This window comes from Orcinus orca, chromosome 18 (assembly GCF_937001465.1).
Source record: "Orcinus orca chromosome 18, mOrcOrc1.1, whole genome shotgun sequence".
Taxonomy (NCBI): Eukaryota; Metazoa; Chordata; class Mammalia; order Artiodactyla; family Delphinidae; genus Orcinus; species Orcinus orca.
Window position 1 is genome coordinate 6,882,444 of NC_064576.1, and position 12,045 is coordinate 6,894,488.

Below are 12,045 nucleotides of genomic sequence, written 5' to 3' on the forward strand. Positions count from 1 at the left end.
TTATTCCATATCTGAGCTAGAAATGCTAGAAAGAATGCTAAATTGATCACAATAACCCTTTAGAATGCCTTCAAATATTAAAATATTTTCTTTAACATGCCTTAAGCAGAATAAAGGAATTAGTTCTACACATATTTAGGCCTTTCCGTGTCAAAGTTCTCACAACTTGCATTTTTCACAAGGCCTTTCTAATGAGTTCATTGTTTTGTTTATTCTGCTCATAAGAAAGTCTGATATGACCTTTATATTTACATTGCTAATAGCTGTCAGGGGTTGGTTCTCAGGCTCTTTCTGCTACAGCATTTTGACCAAATTAATTGAGATCGAAGTCCATTTAAGGGAAGACCATCCGTCCAAACTGGCTGATAAAGGGACCAATCAGGACCATCGGGCCGGAGTCTTTACAGGAAGTTCAGGATATGAGGCGAGGTAGATAAAGCAAATAAGACATATGTTCAGAGACATGTTTCAGAATTAAATTGCCAAGGCAAGTACAGAAGCCTGGAAGAAAAGAGTCAGGAGGTATGGAAGAAGCAGGAGTACTCATACTCAGAGGCTTCTTGGAAGGGGCCAGGGAAGTAGCATTGCCTTCAGAGACGAAAATACCCATGGCTTTATCTCAGTGCAGCGTACCTGGATGTATTTTTCTCATAAATTCTCGAAGTGAGTGAGTAAAGGATCACCTAGAGAAACTGATGGCTATTTTATTCAACTCTCATGTGTCTACGTACCAAACACAGGAAATACAAGAAGTTTACCATTGTATGGGGAGAAATAAAAATAATCTATTAAATTGAACATGTGTACAGGCACTGGGGCAGTCCAAGGAGAAGACTGTCCATTCTGTATTTCTACCCCAAGAGCCAGGAGAGACATCTGGAAGAGGTGATGCTTGATTCAGTCTTGAAAAGTGGTAATAATTACATTCCCGATGGGTAAAGGTGGAAAAGGTATGTCAAAGAAATTAGTTTAAGGTGGGTCTTCTCAAGATACAACTGCTGAGGATCGGTGGAAAGAGCAAAGCCAGAACTTTGGAGGCAAGGGATTCGAAAAAACTTAAGACACAAATTGTCTATTGATCTTTCCATTGAAGAATTGATAAGAAGTTTCTGTAATGAACAGTCAGGCCATTCGCTGGGGTAAGAGTCTCCTGAAATGGTAAAGTGGTGCCGATATTATAAGTAAATTATGTGAGGGGTAGTTTCAGACCCCAGTAGCCAAGCTGTGTGTGAAAGTACATTGTTTTGGTTCTTATCTGTCAATCAAAACATTTCCCTTGAGAGTTTTGAAGACAGTTGGATGCTATGGTTAAGAGAATGGATTCTGAACTCAGAATGTTGGTGTTTAAATTCAGGTTTCTCAGTTCACCTGTTGTCATTTTGCACGAGATGCTTTACCTCTTTGCGCAACTGTTTCCTCATTTCCAAGTGGGAATAATTAGAGTAATACGTAATCATGGATTGTATTGACAAGTCGTGAATTAATATGTGTAAAGCTCTTAAAGGAATGCCCAGCACATACTGAGTATTCAATAACTAATAGCTATTATTGATCTGAACTTAAAAGCTTGGGCACTGTTTTTTGATTTATGTTATAAAGTTATCTATGCTAAAGCTACTGATCCAAAATTAAATAAATATACTATTTTTTAAATGATTTTGTCCAATGTATATTGAAAAGCATTACTGAGGTAACCAGCTGGAAGAAAGAGTACCAGCACAAAGCAAAATTCTTGGCTCACTTTTTAACCATTTTTCTGGCAATTCCTTGAATTCTGTAAATGTACGAGTTTTCCAAGTTTTTGTCTGCAGCTCCCCAATCTTTTCATTCTAAATCCTCTCCATTCCAGCTAAGATCTTCCATCTAATTCCCTTCACAAGCCTGAACACTAGATACTCTTAAATGTCTTAAGCTCCTACCCCATGTAACAGCTTCCACATTTTTATGTCCTTGCCCAAGACCGTTCTACCCATTACTGGGTTCCTTATCTCAATTTCTCCCTTATTCTCCTATTCGCCTGCACTTGAAATTATATTTACGTCCTCCTAGCTCTCATTCGGCCTTTTCCCACCAGGCTCCCTTCACATAATCCAGGAAATTGCTAATTCATCCTGGTCCTAGCGGCTTTAGCCTGACCCTCTCCCTGGCTGGCCTCTCTGAGTCAGATGTTTATCATCTCCTATACGAACTATTTCAGTTGCTTCACAATAGTTTCCCTGGATAAAATCTATTGCTTTTAATATGCGTCTTTTATGTCCCTGACAGATTTTTCTAATAAAATACAGATGATATCAAGTCACTTATCTGCTCAAAGAACTCCAGTGACTCACCACGGCTGGGGGACTAAAGGTCAGAGTTGTATTAAGTATATTCCAACACCTGGCCTAACCCCATCTGTGGCCATACCCTTCTGCTGTCCTTCACTTATTGCTTCAGACCATGCAATAACCTCCTTCAGGCAGGCCCTTGCTCAAGTTCCCCGACCTGAAATAATGCATTTGCCTGCCTTTTTATTCACATTTCAATGTTCTGCTTTTTTCTCCTACTGAGCACTTCCTTTATTCCACTAGTTAACGTAAAATAATTCCTCTTCTACTTTATCAAAACAGTAGGCGGATTCAGGTTTGAAGAGCCTCTTAGAAATTTTGAGGCTCTTAGAAATTTTGAAGTCCTGGGTATGAAAAAGGATAGAAAATTCTGAGTAAAAAGTTAAATTGGTGTGAAAGTGAATATTTGACATGAGAACTCACAATACTATACATTCACAACACTCACATACTATACATGAGAAATCACAGCGTACTATACATTTTTTTAATTAATTTTTATTGGAGTATGGTTGCTTTACAATGTTGTATTAGCCTCTACTGCACAGCAAAATGAATCAGCTATACACATACAGAGATCCCCTCCCTCTTGGACTTCCCTCCCATTCAGGTTCATACTATACATTTTTTAAAAGCTGCCCAAAACACCACGAATCATGTAATATTATCTAATATTTTTATTAATGAACTACCTGTCAGAGTTCTATAATACAAATGATAATATTTTAGATAATATATGTAATCCATTATTTATGTCATTTATATCTTCTTATAAAACCAATGACAATAATATTTTCTGATGTCAAGAGAGTAGCAGTATAATTCAGTATTACTTTTATCATGATTGATCAAAATGTGTTTCAGATTATTGATAGCTTAGAATTTCCCTCAGCCTAAAAACTTGTTAATGTCATGAAAAATTGTAGGATAGTTACCAAATTCGGGGAAATTCTATCAACTTTTTTCATATATGAGCTACACAATTTTAGGGATTGTTCCATAGATCTCTATATGTTTCAAGAAGTTACTCCATCACTCTGCACCTGTTTTGGGGGGCACATGCCTGAGGACACATTGACGTTGCCATACAATTCCTGCACCACACATTTGCATCAGGACCCTGGGTGAATGCCCGGTGACAGTGGAATACTTTTCTATGCAAGAATGACTAGTAATAAGTTAGTTCTATGTGGAAGTAACTGCAAACAGCATAACTATATCCCGCTAAACTGACATTTAATGTATCTCTGAGCCAACTTCGTCCTAGCTAACTGGTACTGATGCCCTTGGCCACTCCAACATCACCCAAATGAAGACTGATGAGATTAACGGAGAGATACAGTGAATTCAACCACTGCTGTTTAAATATCTTACTTTCATTTCTAGGATCCCCGCTCAAGTCAGTGTTCCTAAAAATAAGCTCAGCGTATCTTTATTAACTTCACTAATGTGCCGGGAACAGATTAATTTACCTTTAATAACACTCTTACTCCCTGCTGCTTCATATGGTACTTTGCTGTTTACATGTATTATGTACATGTGCTCTGTTGTATTTTGTAGTATACACGTCCAATTCTCTTTTGAACTGACAATGAGCAATGAGTTCTAATTGTCTTTGTGTCCATCATGGTAGTTGTATTCTGTGGATATCCAACAATTACGTGTTGATTTAAACTGGATTAGTTTAAGAATAACTAGGAGTCATATTGAAAATTACATCTTCTCCTTCTTTACACATTGGAATTGAGGTCAGAAATATAGCAGTCCTAGCTAAAGTTAATTTTACGTACTTCTGTATTTAAGAAATAGTTTTTGTAGAGATTAATTCATGCAAAAGTAAGATTATATCAAACTGATTATGACATTTTATGGATAAAAATAATGATCAAAGAAGGGTAAAAAAGCAATATGTCTATAAAAATGAGTGAATAATGATAATAAAGACCACTCTTCTAATAATATTAATCAAATAAAAGTATCTAAAACTAAAATATTTCCTTCAGGGAAACTACCCATTAATCATATTTACATTAAGTTGAGCTATATGAAAATGCCAATAGTTTGCCATTTTTAACATACAAAAATGGCAATTTTATACAATTCAACCCAGTATATTAATACATTTGTTCTTCAGTTTTTAGTCATAAAATCAGAGAAAAAAGTGACACTTTTCTTTTTCCACATTCAGTCCTCAAATTGCTTTTGGAAACATTATAGATTGTGGGGCTTCCCTGGTGGTACAGTGGTTAACAATCCACCTGCCAATGCAGGGGACATGGGTTTGATCCCTGGTCAGGACGATCCCACATGCCGTGGAGCAACTAAGCCTGTGCGCCACAACTACTGAGCCTGCGCTCTACAGACCGCAAGCCACAACTACTGAGCCCACGTGCCATAACTACTGAAGCCCACACTCCTAGAGCCCGTGCTCCACAACAAGAGAAGCCACCACAATGAGAAGCCTGTGCACCACAACGAAGAGTAGCCCCCGCTCACTGCAACTAGAGGAAGCCGGCACACAGCAATGAAGACCCAAAGCAGCCAAAAATAAATAAATAAATCTATAAAAAAAAAAAAAGAAATATTATCGATTGTGTAAAGTACGTATTCAGCTAGTGGTTATGTTTCCTTTAGCCATGTTACTGTGACAAAATTATAGCTATAAACAAAAGCAAATCCAGGGTAATTATTCATAAGCTGTAATTCTCTGTACTTTCACACAATGGGCAACTTCTGTCTGTGATCTTAGACAAATTGCTAGAGTGCAATACCTAGATTTGGGCTTTAAGTAGAGACAAGGGAAACAGAACCTGCCAGAGTTAATGTAGCCAGATAATGCATTTTTTCTCCAGAAATGCACACCCTAAATAGAACATATGCTGTACACAGCTGTAGTAGCATAACCTCTATTTTTCCCCACCATGTGTTCTCAAAAGGCTTGTTTCTTTCTTTCCCATCAAAACTTAGTTTTATTTCATGTCAGATTTTGATTAATAATTTACTTGAGATTTGTAATTACTGGAATACAATACAATATAAAAATGGGATTTTAAAAAGATTTCTTTGCTTTCATTAAAGAAGTCATATACATGTATATATGTATACATATATATGTGTATATATATCTATATTAGCAAATTTGGAAGAACAAAGTGGGCTAGAAATCAACAGTAACTGTAGCTCAGAGATATCCAGTGTTAACATATTGATATGAAACCCGTCAATAATTTTTCTACGCATATATATGAATTTGGATTTTTAATTAAATGGCTTTATTGTGATATAATTTACATACCATGCAATTCACCCATTTGAAGCGTAAAATTCAATGTTCCTTGGCATATTCACAGTATTCTTGGCCTGTCCTGCCTCCGTGTGTGGCCTTCACCCTATAAGCCGAGAGTGGTTTGATTAAGGGAGCTCCCAAAGTCTCTGACACACCCACCAGGAAGTTAGTCTCTGCAACATGAACTTGGTAGGATTGAAAGTGTCAGCAGCCTGCCCCTTTTGTTAAGAAACTATCCTTTGATTGGGAGATGAAGGACAGGGAACCTCACCTTTGCCACACCTGCCCACAGGGGAGCTCCCATCAACCTGAGCTGGGTTGCATAGGGGATATGGGAGGGGGTAGGTTATATGCCACAAGTTCACTGTATATAGTTTTAGCAGATTTTCTTGAATTGTTTCATCATTTGCCATATGTCCTCAGCTAATTCCAGAGAGTTTACTTTTTTTTTCTTTTCTTTGCGGTACGCGGGCCTCTCACTGCTGTGGCCTCCCCCATTGCGGAGCACAGCCTCCGGACGCGCAGGCCCAGCGGCCATGGCTCACGGGCCCAGCCGCTCCGCGGCATGTGGGATCTTCCCAAACCGGGGCACGAACCCGTGTCCCCTGCATCGGCAGGCGGACTCCCAACAACTGCGCCACCAGGGAAGCCCGAGAGTTTACATTTTAAAAATAATTTTCACCAGTTATGTTGTTTTGCTGTGGACCATATGCATGGAACCCCTCAAGATGCTATTCTGGGAGTAGAACTCCACAGCATCCAGTGTTTGATGGATAACCTCTTTGGAGTCACTATGTCTTCTTCCCAAGGATAAGAACATCATTTGTTTGACCTCTTCAAGTACAAAAGCAAGATATTGTCTTTTTTATTTACTTTCTCTTTGTCACTGTGTCAGTTCTAAGATTGAAACCTAGAGGCAAACACAAGGAAATTTATCCCTTTAATATCATGTGTAACACATAAATTACCTTATTAGCCATAATCACAATAATAAATATAGGGTGACTATGATACAGTGAGAGCCACGTCAAGAAACTTATATACATTATGTAATTTAATTATTACATTAGCCCTAATGAGTAGTTTTTATTAATACTAGTATAATATAATATCCCATATTAGTATCCTATTTTCACAGATGAGAAAACGCATTTTCAATGAGCATACGTTACTGTCTGACTCCCATGGAGCTAGTAAATGATGGAGCTGCGATCTAAATTAAGATCTATTCCCAAGAGCATATATATTCCAAGAGAATATTCTGCATCACAACAGAAAGGCAACATATTAAATTTATACAATTATTTCTGAGGTGTAGTGGATGCAGTTGTACAAATGCCCTGACCCTCTTCAGGACCGTCCCAGTAGTACTGGCTGCTGGTGGACTCAACAGATGAGACTCTCGCCAGGAATTGCTCTCAGCCAAAGGAGGGCTCTGTGCCATTTGCCTGCCCTGAGCCGGTGTGCACTCAGGGGCTGGTCATTGCAGGGAGGATGGGAAGGGCTGAGGTGGTGTGAGGCTTAACGTCCTCGCCTCAGGTGGGACCACTCTGAAGGGTCTCGCAGATGCAGAACTACTCTTTGAAGTCACTGGGTCTTCAGTTCTAACCACACTGGAGTTTACCTTCATCCTCTGCCCAATCCTCCCTCCCTCAGCCTTCACGGGGATTGCCTTCTGAGCACGTTTCCTAGTTAAACTCCTGAACAGGCACCTCAGCATCTCAGGGTGTGTTTCCTGGGAAACTCATCTATGCCTGGAAGGATGAGTAAGGCCAAGGAGGACCTTTTAACTTTACCCACTGGGTGGGCACAATAATCCTAATTTTCAGAACCTGTGAAAAAGTTATATTACATGACAAAGGCATATTAAGGATGCAGATTAAATGAAGGTTCCTAATCAGGTGACGAAAGAGAGGAAGACCATCCTGAACTAATTCAGGTGGGCCCAGTGTAATCCCAAGGGCCCTTGAGGGAGGAAAGGCAGAAGAGGGAGAGTGGAGAGCTGGTAGCCTGAGAAGGACTTGAAGGGACAAAGCATAACACTGCTGGTTTTGAAAATGGAGAAAGGGGCTGAGAAGGAAGGAATGTGGACACCGTGGAACGCTGAAACGTAAGGAAACAGATTCTCCCTAGAACCTCCAAAAGGAACACGGCCCTGCCAACCCCTTGAGTTTAGCCAGTGAAACTAACTTCGGACTTCTGTCTCTAGAAGTGGAAAGGAATACATTTATTACAGCAGTGAACCAATACACTTCCTGCTCTTCTATAAAAATTGTTGTGTTTCAACTCTGCGGTATATCTTCCTCCATGGGTCTGTACCTTTCTCACAAAAGAAAAAAAAAAAAACTGATGCCTCACTTGTATTTGACCCACAGTGCTACAGCACAGCGAGATTATTTGGCATAGGCAGCAAAATCTAATCTGTTCCTATAAGTCAGCAGGTGAAATGATTCCTCTTTTTAATACCCTAAGAGTAGCCAAATGTAACTTAGGAAGTAGTATAACCATCTTCTTCTTCCTGTTACACTGCCTTGAAATCATGTCTCCTTTTCCTATGTGTGGAAATTTGGACCTACTAAGTTCCAAATTTGAAACAAACGCTATCCCCAGGTACTGTTTTGATATCCATACTCAAAGAGATGATTCTCAAAAAGTGCTCTGTTGTCAAGGAACTCTAGTCTTTACATGAGCCAATCTCCTTATTTTTTTGAAGATCCATTTTAGTTAACAGAAATGATATTATAAAACTGCATTCTTGATTAAGCAAGAATTTTATTAAATAAATTTTTGTTTGAAGTTTCCATTGTATTCTTCAGTATCTTGTGTTTATCTTATGCTAATTCTTTTAGAACCTGAATAATTTTCTCTCTCCCATTCCTGCTCTGTTCAGTAGCATGAAACAATTATAAAAGTAATTACATTAAGTCAGGTTTAAAGTGGAAAACTAAATAAAATTACAAATACATATTTTAAAAAGCATTACCTTGCCTTGAACAAATTAACTTTATCATTGTTAAAAAGATATAAGTTGTAGTGTGAACGACCTGTTCTAAATTCAAGTGATTTTTGTCAGTTAGAAAACATGTCTCTTGCTGTTTTATGGAACAGATGAAGGAGGAAACAATCTCAGCATCCTGCCATTGGCAGTTTCAGAAGCAGACACAAGGGAAAATGTCTGAATAGCTAATACCTTGAGGATGATTCAAAAGTGTCATTAAAGGCTGCTTTGCATTATAGTGTGAAAACAGTAGGCATGTTATCCTATGCAAAAAAAAAAAAAAAAAAGTGGGAGGTGAGAGTGGATTTATCTTCTGTTGTCAAAACTGACACCTTCTTTGTATACTGGGTTCCTTCACCAAGGCATTCCACAATTGCTTTTGCCATGCCAAACCTTCTTCTATTTTGTTGTAATTAAAATATATACAGACTTAAAGAACTTAAACCTACTGTTAATTGTATGGCTTTGGGAAATGCTATATACTTCCTGAGCAGCATTTAGCAGAAAAGAATTGACATGAAAAAAGAGCAAAGAAAAGGATCAGATTGTAACAACATGTTGACTCGAGAAGATTTATAGAAAACGTTTTAAAGGTTAGAGAAAGGTGTGAGTAGGTCTCACTGCACAAGTTATGTACCAGGTAAAATTGTGTGTCAATCTGCCTTAAGCTCATAGGAAAGAATCAAAATGAACTGTCACCCTAACCCAACACTCCACAGGGGAGGGAAGGGCAGTGGTTCCCCAAGTAAGGGAGATGTTTGTGGGCCACCGTTGCCCCACCATCTACTTGAGGGTGATGGCTGCGATGCAGTTCAGCCTTCTGGCGTTCATAAGCTGCCTGCTTCGCCTGCCTGCCTATCCATCTGTGCAAATGGGATTCAGTGTGATTTTAAATCTGTCTGAAAATGAAATTCAGTTGCAAGGTAAGAACTGTTAATAGAAGTGAGCAAATGGAATAGAAAGGTGTTGATATGGTAAATTGTAAGTCGACTTCACACAAATATCTCAGTTTAATACGAAATTAACCTATAGCTGCAATAACTCTCATATAAGAGGTGATTCCCCATCACTAGTTTACCTGTGAATTTGGAAACTGCTAAGACCTTATGCAAAACCAGATGCACCTCAGGTCACACACAGTCAAGGTGACAGAATGATTAGTAAGCGTTAGGCTACATATCTCTGACTTTTTCAATGCAAGGAACATACTGTGGAGGACTGTTTTCCCTCTCATATAAAATCACATTGATTTCAAGCACAGAAAGTAGCTACCTTTATTTTGTTGTAATTTCTTACCTTGTATCTTAGTTTAGACGAGCTGCAGTTGAGTTTAATTTCAGCTATGTATCTCGTGCCACCTCTGTTGAATTAGACTAGAGGATCTCTTCGAAAACTCTCTTGGGTAGCTGCTATATGATCTTAGCACAGAAACTGATAAGGTTAAAGACCCAGCCTTTTCATTTGCGGGGAATAAAAAAGAGAGAAAAAAGTTCACATATCTGACAGTCTACCTAAATAAAACTTGTATTAGTTCAAATAAATTAAATCATTTAGAAGGTAATTACTTATGAGGTCTTTGCTGAGAGTGACACCACAAACTCGGTTGAAGCCAACTAACTTCCACTTTGCTGGCCTAGCAAACATCTCCACGAAGCTAATTCATTTTGGCTTTCTCAAAGTACCCAATTTTTTAGATCTTATAAATAAAATGAGTATTAATATTTAAAAGAGCAGCAGGGGCTTCCCTGGTGGCGCAGTGGTTGGGAGTCCGCCTGTCGATGCAGGGGACGTGGGTTCCTGCCCCCGTCCGGGAAGATCCCACATGCAGCGGAGCGGCTGGGCCCGTGAGCCATGGCCGCTGAGCCTGCGCGTCCGGAGCCTGTGCTCCGCAACGGGAGAGGCCACAACAGTGAGAGGCCCGCGTACCGCAAAAAAAAAAAAAAGAGCAGTAGGACTTATGTTTGATTGTTTAGAGGAGCACCAAAATGAATATTTAATATGGAGTCCACTTAGGGTACTCGAAATATAATTACTGGCATTTGTCCAGCTAAAGAAAAAAGAAGTGGGGGAGGAAACTACATACTGCTTCTTTTAATTAGGTGAAATTATGTGGTTCAGTAAAGCATGACAGCCTGCATAATGAGAGGAGAGACCCATGTTTAGGGGAGAATTATTGGTGACAAAAATGTTGGCAGTATGCATGTTTTACTGAGGCAGTTGAAAGCCACTGTTTTATCTTCTCATTCATAATTTCCTGCAAAGCCTTTTAAAAATAAACTGATATCAACCAAGAGAAGAAAAACAGGGAAGTGGTTTTTTTTTGGTTTTCTCTGGTTAATATAGATGAAGATAATATGTTTGCAGCGTTTCTGATGATCTAAAAGTCACCAGTGATGCTGTCTCTCTGTCTCTCTCATTCTCATTTCACGTCCTCTTTCTCTTTCTCTCTGCCGCTCTGTCTGATTCTTTCATATATATTATACATGTATATGCATATATGTTATATATACATAGATAAGTATATATATATATGTATACTCATTTTTCCTATTTTGGAAACAGGTCTTTATGAAGCATTTGAAACAGAAAAAAATTAAACAAAAGAAGTATTGTAGGGCTTCAGTGGTTAAGAATCCACCTGCCAATGCAAGGGACACTGGCTTAAGCCCTGGTCCAGGAAGATCCCACATGCCGCAGAGAAACTATGCCCGTGTGCCACAGCTACCAAGCCTGCACTCTAGTGCCCATGAGCCACAACTACTGAAGTCCATGTGCCACAACTACTGAAGCCCGTGTGCCTAGAGCCCATGCTTTGCAGCAAGAGAAGCCACTGCAGTGAGAAGCCTGTGCACTGTAATGAAAACCCAATGCAGCCAGAAATAAATAAAAATAAAATAAATAAATTAAATTTAAAAAAGGAAGTATTGTAAAATAACAATGATTATTTATCCATCCTTTCTTCTTGTTTCCCTATCTTTATTTAGAGTGATACACAAAGTGCTTAGTTAATAGGTAGCATTCTATAATTTTGGTTAAAATTATATTTAATTTAAACCATATTTTATAAAGACAACTTTATTTGATATTATTGAAACAGTGAGGGAATAAAGCATTTTCCTCCAGTTGCTAGCTCATAAATCATATTGCTTTACAAACCTAGTGTATATCTAAACACAATATCATAGGCTAAAACATGAACATTGATAAATTCTGGTATTTAAAAAAAAATTCTGTTTGGAAAAAACCATCATAATCAGCATTTTAGAAAGTATTACACAAACTGAAGAAAAAAATAGAAGAAATGTCAAACTATTATTTATATGGTTAATATGTAAAAATTCTTTTTTAATTATCAAGAAAAAAACAAGTACATTAATAGAAAATGAATCACAAAAGAAAAGACAAGGCCCAATAACTAACTGGTACAAATAGTT